General features: G+C 31.3%; 1 long non-coding RNA gene across 2 annotated transcripts; it reads left to right on the top strand.

Moving 5' to 3' along the window:
• The first annotated feature begins 716 nt into the window (after nt 1-716).
• On the top strand, nt 717-4,084 carry LOC129926384 (uncharacterized). Of its 2 annotated transcripts, none has more exons than XR_008778017.1 (4): nt 717-1,035; nt 2,230-2,336; nt 2,688-2,761; nt 3,119-4,084. It is a non-coding gene; the product is annotated as an uncharacterized LOC129926384 (long non-coding RNA). The 2 variants fall into 2 exon arrangements; XR_008778016.1 differs by having other exon boundaries at nt 720-1,035; nt 2,688-2,756.
• Nucleotides 4,085-11,331: the final 7,247 nt, after the last annotated feature.

The raw sequence follows: 11,331 nt of genomic DNA, 5'->3' as shown, positions 1-11,331 counted from the left end.
AATTCCAAACCAACTCATGCAGTTATCGTTTTTTCACAGTATTGAGGAGTCATCCTTTTTGCTAGCCAGAGTGTTAATTGGCAAAAGTGAAAAATTCATTTTCTTTAATTTTTTAAAGTAAATATTCATAACTATATCTTTTATATAATAATATATTTTTAAAATAATAATCTTTTATATAGACATGCTTTAATAGATCTAATAAATTATTAACTCGGACCTACCAATATGGGTATATAAATACTTAAATCTGGGTATTTAAAATTTCGAATGCGAATTTTTAAAAAACCGGACTTATATTGATCTAGATCTCTTGTATAATATCTAGAATAATATAGATCTACAACACCTAGGCCTAGACTAAAGTTAAAGACTAAGGTCTAGATTTATTTAACGTTTAAAAAAAAAAATCAATAGATCTAATATAGACAGTCATGAGATCCACTCTATTTTATCTAGATCTAGACCATACATGAGATCAATAATTGTCAATATGAATATTTATAGATCTAGTCCTAGTCAAATCTAGTGACTCTAGTCCAGAGTCTAGAATCTAGATTGAAGATTCTAGATCTATCGAATCTTTATCGATCATCTATGATCTAGTCTGTCTATAGCTATACTTACTATTATAGGCCTACACTTTTACAGTATATGAGTATACTCATACGAGTCATACTGGCTATACTATAGTTATAGTATAGTATAGACACTATAGTTAGTATAGTTAATACTTTTTAATAGTAGATCTATAATCTATCAATTCTATCTAAATTATTCTAAATCTAGACTTCACTTTCACATCACATTCAGTCATTCACACGATTATTGATACAGACAGTGAATGAAACGAATGCAGTGGTTATACTGATTATACTTAAAGTGACGATGTAATATACTACTTATAGATCTACCAGTTGATAAACATCATCATCATAGATAATAATCTACATCTATAATCATAGTGCCCTTTATTTAGTCAATATAGTCAAGTCAAGGTAGTGGAACGTAAACTCGAAGGTTTAATACAATATGGTATGAGTCTATGAGTTAGTATAAGATCTAATTATTTTGTTACTTTGTATGTGACAGTATGTCAATGTCTCAATTAAAATAATTAATATCACCAGCCATATCATTTTAAATATTTAAAAAGTAGACATAGATTTTTATTATATTATAAATAGATAGATTAGATCTACATATAATTTTACAAACTTTAGAAATGATTGATTTTATTTTTTATTGATAAGCCTTCTAGACTAGCATCTCTAGCTAGACTCTAACATGTAGATTGTAGATCTTTGAATTGGATCGATATTCACCTTCCTAAATTGTCTCTAAAGTCTATAGCTGATTTGAGAGGCCCAACGAGGCAAGACGAGTCTATTAGTACTCTGTCTCTTGATCTATCTAGTAGGCCTACTAAGCTAGTGCATTAGCCATAGTGTAGTCAAATCTTGACAACTAGTCTTTTAGATCTGAGCTTCTAGAATAATTAGATCTAGATCCAGTTTAGATTTAGAGTATAAAAGTTTTTACTACCTAAAATACTAAATCTACTGATCTAAATTCTAGATATATAGATCCAGTTCAGATTAGGATATAAAAATATTCCACTAGCTAAAATTCTAAATCTACTGATCTATACTTAATATGTTAGATATTATATGACATCTATCTACAAAAATTATTATTAAGATATAATTATAGATTCTAGACTAGTTATATATGTACATAAAATATATAAATAAAAGATAAAATTTATGCAGGCCTAGGTCCCATAAATTTATAATTGATCCAGATCTATCAGTAAAAGTTACCTTCGATTGGAAGTTTTACCCAATCTAATCTATATAAGACAATTTATAATCCATGCCTTGCCTACACCCCATATATATTAGTTTCCATTCCATGCCATACCCATGAGTTCATGAAATAATAAATGATGTGGTGTCAAGTTGGATCTATCCCCTGAAATTCAGTACTTTAATATAAAACTCACATATCTAGTTAATTATTTGCTGACACTCTGATAAACTTGGACTTGTGTGATACATATATGTTTCTTATCAGATTTAATTAATGAAGTTTTGGTGCATTTTAACCAGTAATAAGGCTTCAAAAGTAGCATCAGGTGTATTCTAATTATTGGTATTTTTCCTGGCAACATTTCTATTCTAGTCTGTGATAAATTATAAATAAATAAAAATGTTTGTAATGTTTCAGTTATTAACAAGTAGAACCATGGCAACCAGTTCTGATGATGTACCAGAATGGCTCAAGGATCATACTTATACTATTTCTACTCTCTGGGCATCCATTCAATATTTAATGTAAGTACTATTATACATTTTTTATTTTAGTTATCTAATAGATGTTTTATGAATTGTGTGATTTTCATGGTCAAGCAACATCCAAATATCTGGGATGGAATTTAACATTTTTCTCTAAGTTTTTTTATTTTTTATTTATAACACTCTTAAGCACATTCATCTTTCATGAATGCCTAATATACCTTGGCTGTTGTGCAGGCCATTCCTTTACAATAAACTGTTAGATGAAATTAGGCAAAATTGTCTGATAATTTGTATGTTTGATACAACGTTTTCAATTTAATAATATTATTTTTTTATTGTAATGTTTTCAAAAGAAATTAACCAATATGCCTAATTGTATAATTACAGTTATGTTTGGAAATGCAAGAAAAAGGCATGCATTCCTGAAAAGTCAATGATTGGTTGCACCTCTTAAAGGTAAGGTACTGCAATTTTTCCCATGTACTTTTCTCATAAGCTGAAGTACTTGTATTTTTGAAAAACTAGTTTTCCATGAAAATGTAAATCATAATATATGTTATAGTTGCTTTTAGATTAGTTCAATGTGCATCAAATTAACTGAACATCTGCCTTCACCTATAGTAATAATTCATAACTATTAAGGTCAGGGCCATGTCTACACATTAACGCAGTAGCTCCTTTTAGGTACAGACTATTTTTAGAATGGCAAAATTATATAACTATAATTAATAACATATATACTTTTAGCATGGTCAACACATATGTCACACATATTTTTTAATTTTTTTAAAAATCCTTTTATTTATTTTTATAACTAGATAACTTTCTGTTATGAGAAAAGATGAGATTCTTGGACTCCTGCATAGCACCACCAGAAAGGAAAATCCCATCATGTTGCAAAATAAAAGTCTTGGACCAATTTTAATTTAAGATATATATATTATACTGTAAGCTGTATACATATTTATGTATATCCTGTCATTCAGCCAACAGGTTTGGATTTAGTATTTCTTTAAATCTGTTTGATATTGTACTTGAAAACTATTAATCTGAGCCCCATTAAAACAAGAGGGAGTGCAGTGGATGAGTGGTAAGGGAAATTTTACTTTTTTAAAATTAAAATAAGAATCTAACAAAAGTAAACATATAAAATATGGTGCATTCTCCTTAAAACTAAAACCTGGTGCAAAGGTTTAAAATGTTGGCAAAAAAAAAAGCAACATCAATTAAATATTCTTAATTCCCTTTGCAAAACTTACTGAGAAGAACATGCATGTTGTTCCCTCATAAGTTTCTTGACAGAGGAAATCTTGTTTATATTAGATTTGAAGTAAGCAAATTAAGAAAAAAATTATAATCATTATTTCAAATGGTTGTATCTAAACCTTATGAATTATTTTTCAGTTATAAGTATATTGAAATGAATGGATAATCATGAAATTGTTAAATAATTGCTGCTATCATTCCATTGACTAAAGAACCATAATTTTTTTTAAAATTAATTTCAAAATTAATTAATTTTCAAGCAGAGTTCACATAGATCTTTAGTGAAATTTTTCTTTTTTTGACTAATGCTTCAATTTTATTGTATCATTAGTTTTTTATTTTTATTACCCAGAATATTTTAAAAATGAGTACACTATTTTCATGTAATAATGTAACTTGGTATTCACACATCAAAATACGCTATAATCTTTAGGCCATATAGATTTGTATAAATATAAATTAACTTGCTTAAATACATTGTAAATGTATATTGTTTGGATAATAATAAAGTTTTTCTGTAGACAATTATTGTTCAAGATTTGTTGATGCTCCTGCTTAATAAATTATATACACAGGTCATTAGTTTTAACACACTACTGACAAAAGAAAAACTGGTCTCCCCCCACTTCCATTACATAGATGTAATAAAACGTGACCTCAAATCAGTGAACATCAATACTGACAATTGGGAAGACATAGCTTTAGACCGCAACAGATGGAGAGACAGTGACCAAGAAAGCTATGGACAGTGAAAGTACATAGGTCTCAGCTCAGGAAGAAAAACGTACAATCCGAAAAACGGCCAGCTCCTCTACCACCGAAGCAAAAACCACCTTAACCTGTGCTATCTGTGGATGGGAGTGTCTCTCCGAAATAGGGCTCCACAGCCACATGAGGAAGTGTGCTCTGAGATGAAACCTTAGTCTTTCTATTTCTACGACTGAAGGAGGCCAATGATGATGATACAGGTCATTAGTTTTAACACGTCTGATCATAAATGACAGTACAAGTTATTGAATGAAAATTTGTCATTATTTCAGGTGCTTTAGGCCTACATCAATGTGAGGTACCAGTACTTTGATTGTGACATATAACAATTTAAAGCAACATTTTGAAATGAATAGTGTGTAGAATTGACAGTAAATACATTTAAGTGATGGGCTGTGATCTGCATGAATTGAATTTGTGTTTTTGATCTTTACTTCAAGTAAATGTTAATGAACAATTAATTTTTAATGAATAAATAATTTAAAAATAAATACAAAGAAACCATAAACATCTACTTTATTTTAATATTTTTTTTTTCATCAGAACAGAATTTCCAACTTTGCATTCTTAAAATAAAATATAAATTATTTAGAGTAGAGTCAGAACACAAAATCATAGTTTTGAAATTAAGTAAATTAAGCTAAGCTGTGATCTCTTATAAACATTTGTATATAGAATACACACAATTTAATTATTATTTTTCATCAAATTGCAGGAACTAGTACATGTACTTATGCATATTTGACAATAAAAAACCTTAGTCAATGAAATAGTAATACTAGTAAATGAGATAAAAGTAAACTAAATATCATCAATGCTATTGAAGCCACACTTGTTTCTTTTTATCTTGTTTGGTGGACTGCAATTAAAGTTGCTATTAATTTTACTGATTGTCTTAGCTGAAATGCCAGTGTCGTCTCTTTGAATCCTAAGCTTATTTTCTTGGTTACTGGAAGTCCAGATGTTTGGAGTTTCATTTTAAACACCTATATATTCCGAAATGGCCTTCCGATAGGTAAAACCTATTTGCCTAACATGTCATATGCACATAAACACAGAAATGCTTTAAAGACAAGCTTAGGCGCCAACTTGCTTTAACTGACATAGAATAAGAGAGCACCTGGTTGCATACAGCTTCAGAGCGAGACAGCTGGAGGTCACTTACAAAGGTGTGGTATACACCAATGAAAATTAATTGCCGAGGGTAGACGGCAAAAAGAAAAAAAACAACTGATTCTACCACAGGTGGACAATGGTTATGCCTGTGCTCAGTGTGGCATAATATGTAGGTCACAGCTGGGGCTGAGTAGCCACTGGAAACATAGCATTCCTCATAAGTCTACGGAATCAAAGACAAGCCTATCATTTTTGTAGAATAGTTTGTAGCTTCTGTAAATGCATGAAATGCCGTCACAAATGACACAAGTCCTCTGTGAGTTTGATGGATTATAAACATCTTACTTCTTTGCCTTATATTAAATGGTTCTTCTGTCTGTTCCACTATTATAGGTTTATCTAAATATCATTGATATATCGTAACATGTCATCAAAATAAAAACTAGAATCTCTGCAACTGGTTTACAAGTCAGAAGTCATCAATAACACTTGCCATTTAAAAAAAAAAAAACAATTTAGATTACTGATTAGTCAAATTAGTGACTGATTATTTGATTCATTTTAGGCCTATAATTTTTTTTATGTGAATATATAATGATCCTTTACACTTTGTGACTTTACTAGTAGATCTATACTTTGGAGTAGACTTGTTTGTTGAGCTAAAGTCGGAAGTACACATTGAATTTTACTGTGATCTAGTAATCATCTAGTCAAATGTAGTGATCTACTAGTACTAGATCTAACTCCTATCTACTATCTGTGATTCTGTCAATTCTGTCATATCGTGATCAGTAGGTGGCTGAAGTTTTATAAATCTATTCCATGACAAAAACCCTGGCTAGATTTAGATCTAGTGGTCTAGACATCTAGATCTAACTAGAATTAAACTAGAAAACTGAATTAGAGAAGTAGCTTTCTGGAGCTAGAACTAGAATCTATATATTACTAATATTAGATCTAGTTGCGTCAAACGCTTAATTTTTGGTTGTTGTTTTTAATAAATGCACATAAAATACATTGTATTTTGGCAATAAAAATACCCAGTTGGTAGTCAAGTAATTCTAATAATTAATTAATGAATGACTATCAGTATTTGTTTTAGATCTATCATATTCATATGACTTATTATTTATACTTATTTTATATCATTCGTCCAAGAAAATCTAGCTCTAGATCTAATTCATTTTAGATTAGGCTATAGTTGTTTTGTTGTTGTTGTTTTTTTTTTTGTCATTTTATTTAGGCTACAATATTATCAAGATTAACTTTTTCTTTGTTTCCCACGAGACGTGTATGCCTATAGCCTAGTCCTTTCGATAATAAAAAAAAACGATTAGAAATGCGTAGCTTGGAGTGTCAAAACTGGTATTAGGCCTCCTATTTTTATTTCGTGCAATTTAGTATATCGTAACAAATACGCATTTGGCGGAACGGTAGACAGGTCTTCATCCAGATTTAGTGTAAATAAACCAAACACAGAAACACTGAAAGATTGTATTTTCGGAATTTAGATTCTATTTTTTGGAAAATAAGTGGCATTTTATAGGGTGATCGAAAAAAAACAACTTTTGTGACGATCTCTTATTCAGGGAAATTGTATCTATTTTATCAGATAGTCAGAAAATGGATAAAGTTTTTACAGATCTAATAAAATATAGTGTGGGGAAGTTTTACTCTCAATGAAGGTCAATCCAAGAGGCTCTCGGAGTAAATTTCTTCTTTGGCATCCTCATCGATTTTTCAAAATGGTATGGTGCGCGAAAAAGATGCGCGACGGCACTTCGACTATCTTTATCTTTGTAAAAAACTCGAAGCTGGTGTTTCATTAGTATAGTTCCATGATTAGATCTACAATCTAAATCTAGATCAATATAATATAATATAATCTACTCTAGATCTGGGCTCAAGAGTGTTACCGATTCCGATGCCGTGGATCCGCTACAAACGTAGGTCTACTCCAAACTTTCGTAGGCCTACCTTCATCCTTGATCTATTCTATACTAAGACTAAGAATCTAGTCTAGATCTAGACTAGATGGTAGTAGATGTTATCGATCTAGATCTAGTCAATCTAAATCATGCTACAACTAAATTGGATCCAGAGTGTAGAGTAATGAAATGTAATAGAACCATGACATTTATTTTTTATCATTTAGCGTAAACTAGCGTAATGACTAGCTAGACTAGATTCTAGTTAGATCTATTCCTGTATAACAAGTTATCTAGATTCTAGATCTAGAATCCAGATCTAGATTAGATATCTACAATGTCACTCAATGTGTTTTGAATAGATAGCACTTCGATATTTTTTTCTATACAAATGAATACGGGAATCAGGGATTCAACATAGATCTAATTAATTTCTACTAATGAACTTACAAAAAAAAAAAGTCACGTTGGTGTATCAGCTAACTGACGGTACCAACCTGGTACCAACCCGCCACTCCCTCACTCTCGCGTTCTTCATTTCTAGACTAAATCTAATTGCTGATAAGAACCAATCAACGTATAGATCTGGACACAATGTGTTCCCCCACCTTTTCTGTCCCCCCCCCCCCCCAACAGGACGGCTTAGCGTGACCTCCGTGACCGCTCGTAAGGTAGTCAAGAGAGGGAAAAAAAAAGGATACGAAATGCGTAACGCGACGGGTTAAATGCGTATTCGCGTACTGACGGTCATTTTTGGGAGATTTTGCGTAACGAATACGCATTTTGCGTAACGGTAGGCAGGTCTGATATATACATAGAGCTAACTCGACATGAACTCAGATCATATGTTTAACTATGTTTCAGAAATACAATAAATATAATACTAATAATAAGGTTCCCCTTTCAGACCTAAAATCTATAGGTCACATAAATGTCTATATTAAATGACTGATTATTTATTTATTTTTTATAATAATAGGCCTACTAAATCTAGGTCTAGACTCTACTTAAATCTATTCTAAAATAATGACTGTCTAAGACTCTAGATGATTGAGAAGTTCACATACAGGTGTTTATAATAATACGGCATGTCGGCTGAAAGTATATAAAGTGCTTTTTTTTTTTTTTTTTTTGTAAAAATAAAAAAGAGGCTCCGGTACTCAGTGATAGATTGCCTAACTTTCAACTAATAATAAATTAACAATTAACGTTGAATTACAAGAAAAGTAATCATTTTTCCCGACATTGAAAAAATGTGCCGGTATCCCGTACCGGTGCGTACCGTCACAAAAATATATGTATATCTCAAATCTTCTTTCATTTAATTTTTTTTTTTTTTTTTTGCGGGGTTATTGCTACTTAATACATTGATACCGGATCGATTTAAATAGGGCCTAAATATACAAGCAGGATTTCGAGCATTGGATAAATTTATTTTTTAAGTACTAAGTTTTATGGAAGAGGCAATATATTAGTTGTTTGAAGTGTTTAACTTCTTAAATTCAGACTAAAAATATCGAAGCCTACATTTTTACACTCATTTCTAAACAATTAGAAGAGATGGACTGACTTATAGTGTAGCTTGTGTACATCTGCAAAAACACAAACTCAGTTAGACTTTCAAAACTATTAAAAGAAAAACTTAGTGATAATTTTTAATGTATAATTCTATTATTATTCCTTTTTAGAATAAGGATAAAAACAAAAATTTGCCATAAGACTTTGTCTAACAGAAAAAAATGAAACTTACGTCTATTGATACAGTTATTTATAGTTACCTAGTAATATAAAATATATTGAACTAACACGTACATTCACCATAATGCAACCATGCGATTTTTCTTTTATAAACATAGCATTATTTATGACCAATATTTTACAAAGGCTGCTTGGAGAAATCAGGTATACCCATTATGAGAAAAACGACCCCTTTACTCAAGAAAAATTTAAGAAACTAGAACAGACACAAAATAAACAGTGACATTCATAACAAAATAATATTCAAAATTGATTAGAGTAACACCTTTTTAGGTAATCATTTAAAGTTTAAAATCAATACAATTTTTTTTCAACAATTATTTTGTGTATGAAATTATGTATCGGAAAATGCCGGGTACATGAAATAAGCTAGTCCTAAAAAAACAACACAGATCGTGGGTAAAATACTCATCAAATAAAGTCTGTAAATGTGTAGTTTCACGCGCTAGTTTCATGTCTTTTCTTTTTATAGCCTCTATCGGGTTATATCACAACTACCCGTATTTTGTGCAGAATTTTTTTCTCTATCAAGTAAACTTAAAATTATAGCATAATAATGTCAGTTTAATTTAAAAAGAGAACTGAAAAATACAAAGATATATAGGGAAAAAAGCGACTTCCGGCCCAATACTTTTTAATCAAAGAAACGAAACGGACTAGTCCAACAAACCCTATTGACTAAATAGCAGCTTATCTTATCTTATATAATACAGACGTTACTTCAAAAAAGAAGATGATTACGTCCTATACTTTGTTTCTATAATAGCTTGTAGTCTCTTCAATGCACCCTTTTTTTTTATTATGTAAGTAAACATGTAGGCTGTCCAAGTAAAATATAAGTAAGGGTTAACTGACATTAATTATTTAAATATAGCTGTGAATTAAAAATTTAAACCGTAGACTGATGCCTACAAAGACACTGAAAGGGAGATGTAACATAATAGTATTATATGTACATTTGCACACTAGCGCGTCAGTGCAACACCGCTTGTGTTTACGTAATAAACGGAGTTCCTAATATGTCTTCCCTCTTAAACACTAGTTTGTTATTTGTGTAATATAAATACTCTACAGGAGATAACTAGTAAAAATAAAAGAATAAGCATTTGCTGGCAAGAGTTACACCTTAACTTTCACTTGTCAGTCATCTACAATCTACACCGTTGTGGTACCACACAACTTTTGTAGACCATCACATCTCTCCATTCCTTATTGTCTTGTGCCTGAATGAGTCTCTTTCATTAATGGGCACGTCCCTTTTAATATGTTTTCTATCGCTGGTTTTGTGTGTCTCGTCTTTCTGATCACTGGTTTTGTGTGTCTCGTCTTTCTGATCACTGGTTTTGTGTGTCTCGTCTTTCTGATCACTGGTTTTGTGTGTCTCGTCTTTCTGATCACTGGTTTTGTGTGCCTCGTCTTTCTGATCACTGGTCACGTTCCCGACAAAAGTTCTTAGATTTGTAGATATTTCGATTTAAAAACAACAACTTTTTTTTCTTAAAAATAAAACACTAGAACTAGATTTTTGGACATAGAACTAGCTAGTATATTTAGTATAAATATTTCATCGGATTACTTTTGATCAAATATTGTATAATTTATAGAGAATACTAATCAGCGGCGTAGCAAGGTAGACCTACCCGTGGGCCCGGGTTCAGGAATATTTTGGTGAGCCCCGTACCCCAATCAGACGAATGTAAACTGAGATGAAACTTTTGAGTCATTTGAATATATTAGTACATTTACCAAAAGACATTCAATGCAATCAGAGCAGTGGTTGGTTTTGTTACTTCAATCTAGATCTTCTTCCGTTGACTTTCTGCTTTGTGTACATCTAGCTTCTCGCTTTCAAACACTTACGACACGCTGACTACGCTGACAATTTTTTAAGCAGAACAATATTATCGAACGTTTCTAATTTATCTATAAGTTCTGCAGTTTCCATGCGTTCTTTTTTTTTTCCTTTGAGGAACACAAAGTAATTTGTGTTAACAGATTTAGTACATCAGGATATCTGAATCTCATTGCCGTTAGAAAATCATTCCTTGAAGCTATGGCACAAGCAGTGAGCGCCTATTGAACGTGGGCTCAGATTCATTGAACCTCTTCCCGCCATGGACGCTACGCCACTGATACTGATTTTACTAATACATAGTTCATCCATCCCAGTGGCACTACAGCCCATAGAGTGCCCT

Source organism: Biomphalaria glabrata, chromosome 1, assembly GCF_947242115.1.
Source record: "Biomphalaria glabrata chromosome 1, xgBioGlab47.1, whole genome shotgun sequence".
Classification (NCBI taxonomy): Eukaryota; Metazoa; Mollusca; class Gastropoda; family Planorbidae; genus Biomphalaria; species Biomphalaria glabrata.
This window is presented reverse-complemented; position numbering and strand designations above follow the sequence as displayed.